The sequence below is a fragment of the Nicotiana tabacum genome, chromosome 15, assembly GCF_000715075.1.
Source record: "Nicotiana tabacum cultivar K326 chromosome 15, ASM71507v2, whole genome shotgun sequence".
Taxonomy (NCBI): Eukaryota; Viridiplantae; Streptophyta; class Magnoliopsida; order Solanales; family Solanaceae; genus Nicotiana; species Nicotiana tabacum.
This window is the reverse complement of record NC_134094.1, coordinates 6,713,472-6,731,675: the sequence shown is the minus strand read 5'-3', so window position 1 is coordinate 6,731,675 and position 18,204 is coordinate 6,713,472.

The window sequence follows — 18,204 nt, the reverse complement described above, 5'->3', positions numbered from 1 at the left end:
AATTTAATATATATTTCTACCACACTCATTCTAATATAATATAGATAAAAATTTAAAAACTTTCTCAAATTCAAATCATTTTTATTATTCTATTTTCTAAATTTGACTGCATTTTCAAAAATATTATGTTATGCTTTCAAACTTAAACTAAATGCACTTAATTAAAATATTAATTACAAAATTATATTTGTTTAATTGTTTGACCACATTATATCTGAATGTTGTAGTAATATTTACGTATAAATTATTCGTTTGTCTGATTTATCAATATTAATATGACTTTATTATTCCTGTTATTAAAATAGTTTTTACTCATTATTTAATTTTTTTATTACCTTATAAATAATTTGTATACTTTATGTAAGATCTTATTTTGCTTCTTGAATTTATTTAATTTTTAAAGTCAATAAATATTTAATATCTTAAGTAAATTTTAATTTTATTTAATATTTTAACTTACTCTAAAGTATAAATAGTCATAGGTTATCTCAATTAACGTCTTTCTGTATTTTGTTTTCTATTATAATTTTTAATTAATTTTACCTCCATATTTCTAGCTAATATAGAAAGAAATCTATGGGTGGATCAATATAGATATAAATATAGATATCGATACAAATATACTTATAAATATAAATATAAATGTAGATATATAGATTAGATTTATCTAACATCTATTTAGATTAAACTTAAGATTCATTAAACTACTTCCATTAATAGTCGACGAGTTATGTTATTCGTATGATAGTCGTGTGTTTGTTTTGAAGTCAAGCGAGTGGTGGAACAAAAGTCGATGAAAGTCATCACAAGTTACGTTCATAAGTTTTACTAAAAATATGGGTCATATGTAACTGTAATTTTCTCCCAATATACTTAGAGTTATGGGGTGTTCCACCCATCAAATTAAAGATCTATGAGTCTACTTTCCAACTCATGAAACCGTTTGTCAATACGATATCTGAGTAGAAAGATATGGGTATATTTGCGAGACTGTACAGACTGTCACCTACTTGCTTAAACGAGAATCCAAAACTGGGCCTGTTCGGGTCGTCCAAAAATGGGCCAGTTCGGGTCGTTCAAAGAGGACTTTTTAAAGTCCTATCCCCTTCATATATTAGGATGATAATAGAAAAAAATAACCAGACTCGTTCTCTGCAAAATTCCTCCCAAATATTTTTCCCAAACCCCAATTGATTTTCTCCCCCTTTCAAGTTCTAATCGGAGGTAAAGCCTAGAGTTTGAAGAACCAAGATAGGAGCCGAGTTATCCAACAAATAAGGTAAGTTTACTGCTCTCTTTCATCCATTTTTTTCTGTTGTAGATGTATAGTAAGTCGTTCTATATTTGTAAGAACTCACAGGACGGTGATCGGAAGCCGTGAGTTCGAGTTATTCACTTGTAGCGGACTGTTTTGTGGACTGTTTTGTAGTGTTGTTGGGATGCGTGTTTTACTACTGTTTTGTGGAGTTTGGGAGGAGGAATGGTGTGGAGAAACACCACATAAATGCAGGATGTTGGGCTGGTCGTTCGTCGTAACATTTTCGGGTTGTTGACACTACTACGGTGGTCGTTTTGTGTATGAAGAGATTGGGTTGTGTTGGGCTATTTTGTAGTATTGTGTGATGTGCATAAGGTTGAAAAATAATGTATATATGTTGTTATTCTTGTTTTTGGTGTTATTGGTATTATCTTGAATTTGGAGGAAGTAAGGATTATAGGGGAAATGCTGTCCGTTTTAATACAAAATAAGCATGCCGTTCGTTGTGCGATAGTTATATGTTTCATAACTTAATGATAGTATTATTATCGTTGTTGTAGATTAAGGTGAGAAGAGGCAAGTTCAACTTGGTGATTGAAAAGAGTGTGATAAGGTATGTTAAGGCTAAGCCTTCCTTCATTTTGGCATGATCTCGTAGCTACATGTGTTAGTAATGAGACATAAAGAGAAGTTCGTATTCATGAATTTATTCATATTATTCTAGTCTCATAAGTTACAATATTATTCCTTATCGAGACTCTATATTCAATTTAGTATTGTCTTCTTCCAGTCAAGAGAGCAACAAGCCTATATATACAGTATTATAATATTTTTATTACCATCGAGCTATAATCGATGGGCAGGCCCCTATTGGGCAACCTCTGATCAGATGAAAAGTTATATACCGAGCCTACTGTGGCTGAGCGCCTATGAGCGAGCCCAGCATAGTCGAGATACATAGCCTAGTATGACCGAGCGCCTATGAGCGAGCCTACTACGGCAGAGCAGTTATATATACCGAGCCTTATAAGGCCGGACAATTATTTTACTTACTATATTGAAAGAGTTGAGTCAGTATCAACATGTAAGTATTTCTCCAGATCATCTTTAACTCCCAATTACTTTCAGTTATTATATTATCAGTTCAGTTTTAACTTTCAGTTATGTTATTGCCTTAAATACTCGGTATATTATTTTGTACTGACGTCCCTTTTCTGGGGACGCTGCATTTTATGCATGCAGATTCAGATAGACAGACGAGTATACCTCCTCAGTAAGTGTTTCCAGAGTTCAGCCTGATTGGTAAGCTCCACATCCTTCGGAGTTATCGGGTTTAGGTTTTCATGTACATCTTCTGTATGTATGTATATATATTATGGGTAGGTCGGGCCCCTGTTCCGATCACAATATATCTATCAGTAGAGGCTTGTAGACATATCCTGTTAGTTAGTGCATTATGTTGGGCTTGTAGGCCTGGTATGTATATTTTGGTGGTTTGTCAGTTGTAGTAGTTATGACGGCCTTGTCGGCCCAAATTTATATTGATGTTTAGTCAGTGCTAGTTTCCATTCAGTTTTATATTTTGCTTCGCAAATTATCTTGCAAGGTGGCCCCTTGGCCAAATTATGACATTATATGTTCAGAGTCCCTTAGTCGCAATTTGGTACACTAGGTTAGTTGAGGCACCGGGTGCCAGTCTCGCTTCCAGGTCGGGGCGTGATAGTTTTTTTCTTTTCTCATTTATTTTCCATAAATAACTTTATTAATTTTCTTATTAAGGCTTCATCCTCGCCCGTCACGGAGGCCGCTTTGTGCGATGCTGACCTGGCTGCGACGGATGATTATATTCAGGAGCCCGACGATATCGTGATAAGATAATTTAAATTGTTGTGACTTAATATATATTTTCCTATACTAAGATGACTTATTCTTTTGTAGGTTACTATTGGACCGACGGCCCCTTCTACCGATCCTGCCGCACTACTGATGATCATGCTACAGTGCATCCTGCTATAAGAGGCAACGTGATAAGGATGATCCTGATAGCGTAGCCGGGCGGGATGGGATGCGCCTCAGGCCAGCGGCTGCATTGAAGCACACAGGCTGTGGAACACATTGATTTTCTTTTTATTTTTTTGTATTTGATGTAAATATTAATTTATGTAAATAATAGCAATAATTTTTATTGTTTTCATTATATGCACATTATGTATATATTTCACGGGTTCTTCATTATTTTAATACTGCAACACAAACACAAACACAACAACTTAACATAATTTAAATTTGGCACACATAATGAAAATTCATGACATGGAAAGCATAAAGATAAAATACAACACTCAACACATACATTGGTTTGTTTAGTCAACTATTCTCTTCTTCAACCACTCAAATTGATCTAAAAACTTAGTTTTTTTCTTCTTCCACCTCTTTTAGTTTCTCCTTCAATGTCGCAATTTCTTGTTTATACATAACCCCATCACGTTCGTATCTTGTGTTCAAATCATGAATATACTGCAAAGTTTGTTTGTAGCATTCTTGCTTATAGGGTTCATCAATCCATACCTCAAAATTGCAAAAAGGTTCGTCGGGAATCCTATAAAACTCGTTTACACACATCAAGTATCGACGCCCAACTTCACCATCATTCCAACAGTCCGCCATCATACTTTTTTTCCCGCACTGGCACCTTGGTACATAAAGGCGTTCAGATATTTGTTAAAGCAAAAAAAAAACTAGCTTTTATGGAGAGTTTTGTTATTGGTTATTGTTAAGCGCAGAAAATAACTAGAATGCACCCGTTATTTATAGGCAAGACAACACACATAACGTAGTATTTAACCGCGTTATGCTAACACATAACGTAGTATTTAACCACACTATGCTTCGCGTGTTAAAGATTCTTTCGGATACAAAATAGTTTTTCGTAGGCGGGCAGCTTTTTAATTCGACAAGACAACACACATAACGTAGTATTTAACCGCGCTATGTATATTCACATATTTATCATTTTTGATTACATGAACGGGAGGGAGAAATTCATTAATTTACTCAACTAAAAAATTGACCATTATCAATAAGATTTAACAACAATGGAAATATAATTTTATTTGATACATCTTGCAACATAAACAAGTATATACATTTATTACAACTACATTATGAAACCCAGTTACTACGTGTATCCTTGATAGTTGGGCACATTAGAAGAACTCCCACCAGGAGCTGGATTACCACTGCTACCCAAATCAACCGAAGGATATTTTCGATGGTCATGTCCTGTTTGCGAGCATATACCACATTTGTACGCATAAACGGTATCGCTAACATCCATTTGGTTCCGCATACGTATTATCTTTTCCACCTGTATTCGACGCAAAATCTCTTTGTTACACACCATTTTAAATGGTTCCGGCGGCCAATAATGCTTAGCACCCACTAGCTGCAACTGCCCACTATAGGTGTTTAAGTATGCAGCAACAATATATTGTTTATCAACGTAGTTGGTTGGCGCTAAACCAACATGTTGAAAGCACCTGATGGCATGTGAGCACGGCATGTGGTAGATGGACCATTTTCCATAAGAGCATAAACTTTTAGATTCATTTATGGTATGTACATTATTCCCCTTATTTTGATAGATAGCGGTGCGAACTTCAAAAATATTTATGTCCTGATCATACTATAAAAATGAATGCCAATGTGCTCGCCGCCTGTATTTCTCAAATCTCTTCATCGGCAGTGGCATAAATTCAACACCCCTTTCCATCAATGACATTGCAGCTGCAGACCTTTCAACAAACCTCTCCGCCATCTGCTTGAACGACATGCGCACCATGGCAGTGACATGCAATCCTCTTGCCAACTTCAATAACCTGTTAAAAGACTCTGACACATTTGTAGTTAGAATTCCCCATCTTCTTCCACCATCCGCATGCAAAGTCCACTTGTCAAGCTCATGTCACATCAACCAACGATAGGCTCTCTCATCTTCCTGCTTGATATATTCCATGTGCCTCCGGAATTTATGCTCTTGGTGGTCTGTTGTGCCATTCACATCAAATCATTCAGATCTTTGTTGGGATGTGCCTTCTGGAAATTAGCCTTCAGGTGCCTCACATAGTAACGGTAGTAGGCATAAGATTCTTGCCATGCAGGTAAATTCTCTACAGAACTTAAGATACCACCATGCCGATCAGATATTAGACAAATACCGGAACGTTGTTTGACAACATGCTCTTTCAAATGGCTCAAAAACAGCGTCCACATCTCTTGGCTTTTATTGGCACAAATAGCAAAAGCTACAGGAAATATTTGTCCATTAGCATCTACTGCAACGGCGATCAACGGCTTGATATCATACTTTTCATAGACATGAGTGTTGTCTATGGATATTACCGGCCGGCAATGCGGAAAACCATCAATTGCTGGTTTAAATGCCCATAACACATAATTGAATATATATTCTGGTATTCCCGGACTCCACTCAAGCTTCCATTCAACAACCGTCCCGGGGCTAAAGTGTTGCAGTGCGGCCATGTACCTGGGTAGAGCTGCAAATGACTTATCTTAGTTACCATAAACAATTTCAAACGCACGTTTGCGCCTGAGAAATGCCTTTCTTTTGGTAATGGTATGGCCATATTCCTGGTGGACTGATGTAATGCACTCTTTGATTTTATACCTTATGGACACTTCAAGGTGTGGAATAAGGACAAGAGAAATCAAGTCAATATCCAAGTTGTAGTGATTCCCATTGAATGTGTCCATTTCACATCTGTGAGTGGGAATATATTTACCTATTTTCCACAGACTTGTGTTCTTCTTGCTCGCACACAGCACCCAATGATAACCCATAAACCATCTGTGGAAAACAACCTTGTATACATCCGGACTTGACTCTTATACCGTCATCTCACGACACTCTTTTACGCTGTACATTTTCGCCGCCCTGCTTAGGCACGCTTTATCAGGAAAAAGCATGCCCTTTGCCAGTACCGTTGGTCTAGAATCATCCCACATTGCTGTCCGAATTTCATCAAAATACCTTGTGAGAGCATCCACATCCGGCATACTTGGCAAATGATCAAGGTATGGAATCTTTCTTGAATGAAACAGCACTTGGGATTCATACACTCTTGGTCTAATGGGGGTGGAGCATACTCCTTCGTCAAATCAGGTCTTTCATTCTCTTCCTCCTCATCACCATCATCACGAGGGAAGGGTGTGTCATCTCCGGAATCATCGGCATTGTTGTCATAATCATTGTTCTCTTCCTCACTTTGTACATCTGCCAGATCTCGATTTAATATGCCGTCTTCGGGCAATTGAGTCAGGACATGTGGTTCAACTTGCTCGTTTTCACTGCATAAACAACAAAATAATAAGCTACTCAAATTAATAAATACTTTTCATATAGTTGTATCACTTCACTTACAAGTCATAAGGTATTGACATTCCTTGATGGACATTATCCTATTGGTGATGACTCCCGGATGGACCACCATGATCCAACACACCAGAACTACGCATATTCCAACTGGGCGTGGGTTCATAACTTGTAAAAGTCATATCTGGCTGGTACCCCTTGTGGAATATATGAGTGTTAATACAAATTCAATACAATAAAAATATACATCGTAACACTAAGGAAAATTGAAATTTACCACTCATCTTGTGGATTATGTAAAGCAGGAGAGAAATTATTTCCTTGCTCCTCATTCGCCCGTGGTGATAAGTTTAAATCAGGCCAAACTCTTTCAGCTGGAACCTGTCCGACAAAAACTGCTCTAGAATAACCACCCGACGACTGAGGGTTATCGCTACTATGCTCAACCTTATTATTACGAACGTCTTCGACCTTGACGTACATTTCCAACATTTTTATCACAAAAAATTTCCGATATTCATCCGGAATCCTCAAAAAATCCTTCAAAGTTTCATCATCGTCGATGTTAAACTCAGCGTAACAAGCAATCCCTTGCGGAGTGACGGAATACGGATATTTTCCGGTTACTTTAAGGTTCACCAAACGTTTTCTCACACTCATTTTTTTATATAACAATGATACAAATGTATCGTACTCCATTGTAAGTGGCAACTTAACATGAAACTGTGAAAATAAACTACAGCTCACAGTGTTATTCGCCACCACACCCTCCCCTCCCCCCCCCCCCAATATAATGAAACCCTTAGTTTTCGCTCTTCACACATTATGAAAAAATGCTTGAGAATTTAACAAGAAGAAAAATTTTAACAGGAGTTACGAATATTTTTGAATGTATTTTTGTAAAATCCTAACGCCTTTAAATAAGGCAATGCCTAGCTGGGGGACTGAATGTTTTTAGGTATAGCGCTCTTTTAAAGGGCGTTATACCCATTTGAATTATTGTTATGTCAGTTAAATGTAGGAGACTTATTGGTGGGCCCAAGAAACAGGTATAGCGCTCTTTAAAAAAATGCTATACATATATAACGCTATTATTAAAGGCGTTATATATATATCGCTTTTTTAAAGAACACTATACCTTAACGTCCAAAACGTCTGTTAACGTATAGCGCTCTTTAAAAGAGTGTTATACATAGATAAGTCTCTGTTGAGATTCTTCCCATTTGTTCATTTACGTGATAACAATTTCAGAGATATAAGATATTATAAAATTATTATTTTTCAGTTATTTGGTTAATATAAAAGTACAAATAGATGTTTTCATTTACTTGCACTATTTTCTTGAGAGAATTGGGAGCGAGGAAAGGTTTCATGCGGAAAGAGGGAAGAGAGGAGATAGAACTGTTGGTAACCTAGTTAAAACCAATTGGTTAACAAAATAAATCTCGTCCGTTAGATTATTGAATAGACACGCGTAAACTATACGAACCGGCGAGATCATGTACGAGTCAAATCTTACATTTTCATAGGTTACGGAAAGACGATGGGGTCCACACGCTTTTGATTATCCTGTCATGCTGGAATCTTCTCCAAAAAGGCATATGTATATATATACACCGAGTCTTCCTCCATTAACGCTGCAGCAGCTCCACACCAGCGTTACACACCATAGTAACACCATTCTCCTTCAAACACAATTACGATATTTGACCAAGCAATGACTCTTCTTATTTCTTAATCACCAACCAATTTGTCATACCTTCATCACCATTAAAAACTCCGATAAAAAATAGAGTTTGGTCATTGTGGAGTTTAGTTGAAGCTTCTGTTGGATTTTTGAGGTCGTATTCAGGTTTGTTTTTGAGTTTCGTCATTCTTTTTTAAGGAAAAATTGCGTGTTTAAATGGTAACTTGATACACCTGAATTATATGTCAAGCGCTACTCTAAGAAAATCTCTTTTAAACAAAATCTTTGTTACATTAATGAATGAAAACATTTTTTTCTCTTAAAATTAATTATTTTGATTATTTTAATGGGTAAGGTGAAAAAAAAAGCTTTCGAGTTTATGTGAACTTGTTTCGGTCAGTTCCACAAAGAATAACGTTACGGTAAACACCAGCATCTGTGTGTTAGTGTGTGAATAGAGACATTTATTTTGTATGAGACCCAAGACAGTACTTGTATTAGGCTCCTTTAAATATTTGCCAAGTGAATTTTGGATCTCACTTTCAACAAAAATTGGCCACCTCCTGGCCCCCTAGTACTCTCTCCTCTTCCAAATTTTTGCAATTCCCTTATCTCAATATTTTCATTTACCAGAATTCAATGTTCTTAATTAATTCGTTCTCTTTTCTTCTCTCAAGCAATTGATCATTTTTCAAAGAAGCTCAAATGTCAAACCCATAAAATATTTTTAAAAATAAGAAGTCTATTTTCTACCTTTATCGTTATCTTTTTTATTCAAATTCCTCTATCCTCTTTTTTCTCTTCTCTTTCTCCATGAAAATGGTGAAAAGCCATAAAAAATACCTCTGAAAAAATTTCAAATAAGATTGGTAGAGTATCTGCAGAGCTATATTTGTTAATTTTGACTTCAGTTTTACCGAGAGCTAGAGTAAAAAATCAGATTTTTCACTCATCAAACAACCTCTTTTTCTGAAAAACATTCTGCAGCAATTTGCCTTGACAAGTTAATGGAAGGGGTTGTCTCTCTTTAGTACTATGTTTCTCACTTTTGTCAGTAATGAAGATTTTTTATCTGGGTTAAGCTTTCTAAAAAACTCAAGGCAAGCGAGAGAGCCTCCCAAGGTCCCAATTAAAATAAAGATACACAAGTAGTGTATGAAATGTGGAGCTAACAGTCACAGACGCATCACATAGATTTGTTGGGAGGAGGAAGATGAAGTGTTAAGAGAAAAACCAAAATAAGAAAGAAAAAAAAAAGTGAGATGAGCATTTGCTTTGACCTCACACAAATATTACATGGCATATTTGACTCAAAATAAAATTTCTCGTGTGAACATATTATATAAATCTGACTTTCGCCAGAAATTCATTCTCACTTATTTCTTCTAGTTACTGTAATTTCTACCTGTTCTCCTTAACGTATTCTTTCATTACATCTGTTATTTTTCCTTATATTTTGTGATGTTGTGGAGCAGCTAGGTTACATAGAATTGAAAGCTCATCAATGGAGGAACCTCAGATTCTTACAGTTTTGACAACTTTCTTGGCTCTTTTCATTGACTTACTGAATCTCAAATATCACGGTGATCAAGATACTCCGTTTCAGGAGCATCCCAGGATCGTGCATTTCGCATTAGGCGCTTTGGTAATGTGCTTGTTTCTATATGGATTTGAAAAGAAATATCCTCGGTTTTATCAAGCATATCTGCGTTATGTTCCATTGGGTGTGGAATTCTTTGGTTTTCTATCAGTGGCCAGTACTTCCTCTCTTTTGTTTCCGGACTTTGCTCGGCCAGTTGTGTATTTCTTCTGCCTTGTTTTACCAGCGGTGAGTATCTTGTATTGGATCTTTCAAAAATTGAAACATCATTTTGCTGAAACACGGTTTTGGGAAACAAGGGTTATACCCGTTTTATGCTGTCTGAGAGAAAGGATAAACTTGGTTTTTGATCAAGTCGGACCGGAAATTGTAAGAGCTGGGTTTTTTCTGGGGTTCTGGGTAGTATTTGGGTGCTTCTCTTCCTATAATAATCGATAATTTGGTGCTTTTGGGTAAATAATGATCACTAGTTTTTTGCTGGGGTTTTGGGTGAATAATGTTTACCGAGGTTACAGGTTTAACCTTTATTATTATAATATTAAATTTATTATATTTTTAAAATTATAAATTAATGACATATAGTTTTATTGTTGCGTTATTACAAAGTTATTAATTGGAGCCATTAATGAATTGGAATCCTATTAATGAAACATGAAAAGACAGAATTAATTAATTAATCATCTTCACGTGTTTGAAAGAATTTTATTAATATCAATTATCAATCATTTTGACATGTGATTTTTCATTTTTTAATTATCTTTTTCACGTGCGCTGAAATAGAAAAATTAAAAGAAAGTACGATGTAAGAATAATAATGATTAGTATAATATCAGTCTATAAAAAGAGCAACCAGTTGGGACTTGGGACGGAGGGAGTAGAATATATGGTTGAAATCTATATAAAGTGGTCCAAACTTCAACGTCAACGTTTGGTTTGACCCTTGTTTCAGTCACTCCCTCCGTTCAACTTTATATGTCAGCTATTTTAGTTATGCTGGCTTTTCCACTATATACGTCATTATGCTGACGTTTCATTTTAACTGACGTTTCATAAATTACATCATCTGAATATAAACAATACTAGAAAATAAAGACCAAAAAACACTAACTGTTATGAAAATAATTATTGTGGATGTTCATTTATTACCCCGCAATAGATAATAAGATTATCTATTTTAGTACTCTGTTGAAATTTATCTACAAGCAGCTCAATGAAATAATTTGCAGCAACTTCTTATTAACATAGGCAGGTTGCAAGCAGCTCATGCAGAGAGCTTACAATCTTTACTTTACCGCTAGAACCTTCCTTTCACGAGTGAACCAGGGCACGAGCCTCTCCAGGCCAAAAGAAGTGTGATCTCAATCAGGTCCTTTTATAGCCCCTTCCAGCCAAGCCAGTTGGAGTGGAAATCCAATCCAATGGGTCACTGGGACTGGGCTTGACATCAAAGACAGAGAAAAGCGTATAAGCGCAAAAAAGAAAAATTGCCTGGGAAAACAATCTCATCCCCGTCGACCACGACGACTGAAACGACGCGAAAAATCCAGACCCGTAAAGGGAACGAAAGGTGAATGGAGGGGTGCTCCAGCGAGTTATTCTAGATGTCGGAAGTTTAAAGATTGGATTGAGGAATGCAAACTCATTCGACAAGCCTCGCAGCTGCTTCCTGAAAAGCCTCGCAGTTGCTTCCTGTAAAGTCTCGCAGTTGCTTCCTTTCTTCTATAAATAGAGAAGTTTTCAGTTCATTATGTATAACAGTTTGAAGTTGAATAAAAATATCAATCTCCCTCAATACTTGTCTTCGGTTTCTTTACTTTACCGTCTTTATTTTATAACATATTATCAGCACGAGACTCTTCCATTTTGAGCACTTACTTCGAATTTAATTTCTATTTCAGTGTTCGTCTCTGATGTAAGGCGACACTCTTATGTCCGTGGTTATATCTTGTTCATAACGAGCATCATAAGGCAGATTATATCCTTGAGGTGGTGAGTTTTTCTTCTTGGCAGTAGTGATATAGATATCACTTACATCTGGAATGGCCAAATTTGCGTAATTTAATTTGAGCCTTTTGTTTATATTTTAATATCATTATCATCGCTTGCTTGGTTATATATTACGTATATAGTACCTATTTTGGTATTTGTTTTCATCCTAATTATCTTAATAAAGGATTACAAAATGGATAACATTGTTAGATCCACTTAAACTCCAGCAGAGTTTAAGAGAAATATACAGCCACCAGAAGTGGTTATATTTCGTATATCTCATTGTAACTAAATTTTGTTAACCACCAGAAGTGGTATATACCTATGAACATCAGAAGTGATAATTTAGGCTTTCTATGGTTACAATTAAAGATAAGCTAGAGAAATATTCTCTATATTACATGCACGCCTCGATTTGATCCTGAAGTAGTAAATATTTTAAAAGAGGTTAAAGCATCACAATTGATGTGATTAATACGCGTTCAGATAATTATATTCGATTTCCTAAAGAATGAGAATTTTTGATAAATATTAATCCATTCCCTGAAGTAAATGTGATAATATTAATAAAGTCGTAACTATGAACGTGCTCTTGATGTAAATATATTATAATTCACCTCCAAAAGAGGTAATATGTGTGAGAGAATATATACTCAATTTTTCGTATTTCAATTTTCTCCTGAAGAAGTAAAACAATTGAAATTTTCTCTCGAAGCAGGAAAATATTATGAAACTGTGTCTTTCTGTGCGTAAATAAAATAATAAGTTATTCAAAATTATTTTTGAAGCACATTTTCATTCCCTGTAGTGAATGAAGAAATACCACAACTCACCTCCGAAAGAGCTAGAATAACAGATGATATAAATATTATTTTTGAGGCATAAAGATCGTTGTCGCACGTACATGTTGTACGTAAAACATCTTGGATAATTTTATTAAGTATCATTTCAAGGCAAAATTATTCTTGTAGAATACTTTCTACTACAACCACATTAATATATTATGGTTATTTATTGAGTTCCCCGAAGGAAATAACAGCTCGTGTATCTTTCCTTAAAAGATGCAATAACTATGTGGTTGTCATATTGATACAAAATATTCAGATGTTAATGATATTTCTCCTTGAAGGAGATATTTGTCACAAAGTTAGTGATAGAAATATTAAAATTCTTAATTTTCGTCATTTATAAATTTAGAATTAGTTTTATATTGTTCATTTGATTATGATTTTCTCTCATGATACTTGAAGTGTCTGAGCAATATTTGATAGTACAAAATGTATCAACAACTCTTGAAGAGCTAATTGTTTATCTAGAAGACACATGACACTAGTGGTGTCTGATAAATATTAGATTGTGGATAATAAAGGAAAGTTCTCGAAGAGCTTATATACAAATATGTCATTCATATTATATGATTATGGTCAAAAACATATGTTGTAGTAAACCTGAAGTTTACTAATACAAATGGCTATCATATTGAGACTACAAATGATTAAAAGATTGAAAATCTTCCTGTTTTCACAATCATATGGGGTAAATATGTATGTGAGAAGTTACCCGCCTTATTTTTTAATTTTTTACTACATCATGTATCACAGTATACCAAAAGTTTACTAATGCAAAAGCAGCCACAGTAAATCAAAAATTTACTAATACAAAAGTAGCCACAGTAAATCAGAAGTTTATGATGCAAACGTTTATGCCATAGTAAATCAGAAGTTTACTTAGAGATAGCACATGCCATGATAAACTTGAAGTTTTTATTTGTCATTTTTAAATGAGCTATTTGAGAATTCATATAAGCATATACTGAAGAACTAGAAGATTCTTCAAGAATTCTCTTGTGTTGCTTGTTCTCATAATAACTTGATTATAAAAGGTGAATATGGGCTCATTCATCTATCATGTGAACCGCTTATAGATGCATATATAAGATGGTTACATGTATGTTTATTGTCAGCCTGCAGTTTGACATTTGAAATTGTCTTTCTCAATTAAGAGCATAATTTTCAGATTATGAAATCAAGATAGTTCATCTTGATGATGCTGGTTTATATCCAAGCTAGTTTAGCATTGAATACCTCCTATTAATTGCTAAACTATTGCTTATGAGAATAAAGTCTCATGTGTTGGTCTAAGATTTTCTAAATTGCATACAACAACACTTGTATGCATCAGACCAACAAACTATGATATGTCCTCCCCTCTCAATTGGTTTAGGATCAGAAACCAAATATTTTTATTATCTAATAACTTTTGATGTTTGGTATATGATTAATTTCTCTACCACAATGCACAAAGATATGTTTTCCAAAGAAGATTGGGGATATGAGTTAGTTTTTCTAACATTTGGGGGATGAAATAAACAGCTGGAAAATATGCTATATGAATCGAATTATCATTAATATGATCCTCGCCTAGAAGATAATTCAAGTCAAATGCCAGAAGCATTTGCTGATCCAAAATTAAATATCATATTTCAGCTGCAAATTCTCCTATTAAAATTAAAATTCCTGAAGGGTAAAATTTACTGCACGCATGAAGCGTACTAAACCGATCGGTTCCAAAGGTAACAATCCTTGAAAAAGATAAGAGCAAATGATCACAATGAGAAGGAAATGAGCTCTAGAACAGCCCACGACATAACATTTTATGAAACTCCAGAAGAAGTTCAGGTACCTGAAAATAAAGAAAGTGATGAGATCTCAACAAGTTATGTTGCTTAGGAACCGATACAAAATGATCGTCGGCGATATATTTGATATAATATAGTACACAATATTATAAATGATTATGAGGATCGGACCTGTAGTCCAGACACCTGAAGATGTCATACCATCTAAATGCAAGTCATAACCTCTATGACTCATTTGATTAAGTCAAAATGAAGATCCCTGAAGGATTTAAAATACTTGAAGCATATAATTCAAAGTCTCGAGAAATGTACTCAATCAGATTACAATATTCTTTGTATGAATTAAAACAATCAGGGCGCATATGGTATAATCACCTCACTGAATTGATGAATAAAGGTTATATAAATGATGGCATTTGTCCATGCATTTTTACAAAGAAAACAACATCAAAGTTTGTTATACGTGATGTTTATGTTAATGACATAAATCTTACAGGAACTCCAGAAGAGCTCCAAAGGGAAAAACTTTGTCTTAGTCTGCAAATTGAATATTTAGCAGATGGGATCTTTATCCATCAATCTGTCTATACAGAAAATATCTTAAAACATTTTTACATGGATAAAGCGCACCCATTAAGTACACCAAATGGGTGTTCGATCATTTCAAGTGAATAAGGATTCGTTCTGACCTCCAGAAGAGGATGGGAAACTCCTTGGTCCTGAAATACTCTATCTCAGTGCAATTGGTACACTTATGTATCTTGTTAATGCTAACAAAGGTGGCGCAAATCATATTAGTTATGGAGATGCAGGTTATTTATTCGATCCCCATAAAGTTCGATCTCAAATCGGGTATGTGTTTACATGTTGAGGTATTGTCATATCATGACGCTTCACAAAGCAATCTATTGCTGCTACTTCTTCAAATCATGCCGAGATAATAGTTATTCATCAAGCAAGTAGGGAATGCATATGGTTGAGATCAGTGATTCATTTTATTCGAGAAAAATAAGGGTTGGAATGTGATAAAAAACCCATAATTTTATACGAAGACAATGTTGCATGCATAGCCCAATTGAAGGGAGAATTTAAAAAAGAGATAGAACACAGCACATTTCACCAAAATTATTCTACACACACGATCTTCAGAAAAATGGTAACATTGATGTGCAACAAATCCGTTCAAGTGACAATTAGGCATATTTATTCACTAAATCTTTGCCAACTTCAACTTTTGAGAAGATGGTATACAAGATTAGAATGCGGAGACTCAAATATTTAAAACAAAATTTTCATCAGGGGAGTAAAATACGCGATGTACAATTTTTTTCTTACTAAGATTTTTTTCCCATTAAGGTTTTCCTTATAAGGTTTTTAATGAGGCAGCTAGAAATGCGTATTACTAAATATGTGTACTCTTTTAAGTTCACTAGTATTTTTTCCACTGGGTTTTTCCTAGTAAAGTTTTAACGAGGCACAATACCTTTTAATGAACATCCAAAGGGGAGTGTTATGAAAATAATTATTGTGGATGTCCATTTATTACCCCGCTATAGATAATCTTCGTGAAAAAGATTATCCATTTAGTACTCTGTTGAAGTTTATCTACAAGCAGCTGATGCAGGCAGGTTGCAAACAGCTCAATGAAATGATTTGCAACAGCTTCTTATTAAACATGCAGGTTGCAAGCAGCTCATGCAGAGAGCTTACAAGGAGCTAACTACTAGAAATTCGGCAAAAATCGACCAAGGTCGACCGACTAACTTTGGTCAGTCAAAAAACCGACCAAAGTTGGTCGATTTTTCAAAAAAAAAAAAATTATTTTTTTTTTACGAAACCGACCAACTTTGGTCGGTTTTCTTTGGCGCAAAAATGCGGAAAATAATTTTTGTGTCCTGCGAAATTTATGTTTCAAGAAACCGACCAACTTTGGTCGGTTTTTCAATTAAAATAAATAAAAATTAATATTAAAAAAATCGACCAAAATTGGTCGGTTAAAGACAGTCTTAAAACAAAATGTATCAATGGTCTAGTAGTAGAATAGTATCCTGTTACAGTACAGACCCCGGTTCGATTCCCAGATGGTGAATCTTTTTATTACATAATTAAAATACCGACCAACTTTGGTTGGTTTTTTTCGCAATATTTTTTTTTTTAATTTAATTGACCGACCAAAGTTGATCGGTAATGCCTTTCCGACCACAAAAATACCGTCCACACGTAAATGGTCGCGTTTTGGTCGGTTTTTGGTCATTACCGACTAACGTTGGTCGGTTTTTACCGGATTTCTAGTAGAAAAGCCTTGCAGCTGCTTCCTGAAAAGCCTCGCAGCTGTTTCTTTTCTTCTATAAATAGAAAAGTTTTCAGTTCATTATGTACAACAGTTTGAAATTGAATAAAAATATCAATCTCCATTTATACTTGTCTTCGATTTCTTTACTTCACTATTTTTATTTTATAACACTAACGTCTTTAATTTTTGTGACAAGTGGCCGCCGTGGATCTGCTTTTAAGCATCAAGGGAACTTTTTCCCATGAGAATTGTCTACCTCTCTATCTTAACAAAAAAGTAAATTAATTGCCCCCGCCTAAAAGTGATAAGTTAAACATTTCACTAGCTGGAAATTCATGTAACTTTTAAATTGTCTTGTTATGAACTCGAACTCAATAGATTTCGACACAATTGTTATCTTGTTCGGAAGGTAAAATGGGTAAAATAAAAATATTTATGGAGTCATGATATTATATGACTATAAAAGTTTTTCATTAAAAATAAAATGTGTAAAATAAAAAGTTTAAAGTTAAATTATATTCAAATATAAAAATATATCATTTTTTTTAAACGGACTAATAAAGAAATTATTTACACTAGTACTAGTACGTACTTACTTTCTGTTTTTTTAGTATGTGTAAATTTTCTTTTCAATTTATATGCATTGATAATATAAAATTATTTTATTTATTAAAACATGAGTCATGGATATTTTACTTGTGGGGTAGGAAAATTGTAGGGCCAAATAATTAGAAGGTCGTTGATTTAATTTCACCCATGTGGCTACAGTCACATGTGGTTGTTTAGCACCTCAAGGTCAAGTAGTATCAGGAAAACTCCAAAATAACTTGATGGCATTGGAAATTGATAGCTTTTTCAGTTAAAGTGCCCCACCCAAGCATGTTGAAAGTTGGTTGGAAAGAGAGGACAAAGTTTTCTTTCTTTGTGATCAAGTAACAATTAATAATTTCCAACCCCTTAATATAAGTCAACTCCAGCACATCAGTCCTACATATATTTGAAATTTTATTCAAATATTCAAAGACAATGAAATTTAGATTATATGAAACAGGTAACAAATGAGCAAACTAAAATAATTTTTCTAGAGAAATTCCTTTTTAAAATATTATAATTTCAAGAAAAACAAACAATACAGATAGCTTACACATGTTTAAAGTGCAAGAAAGTTATTACTAACAACTGGTATCAGTATCTAAATAATTAAGTAATATGTGGTCACTTTCTAAGTAATATGAAAACGAATGGTGTTATGGACCACTTTCACCCAAATATTTCAAATTTTCTTCTCTTTCTATTCTAGAAAATGACCTTCTATCAGTATCTAAATAATTAAGTAATATGTGGTCA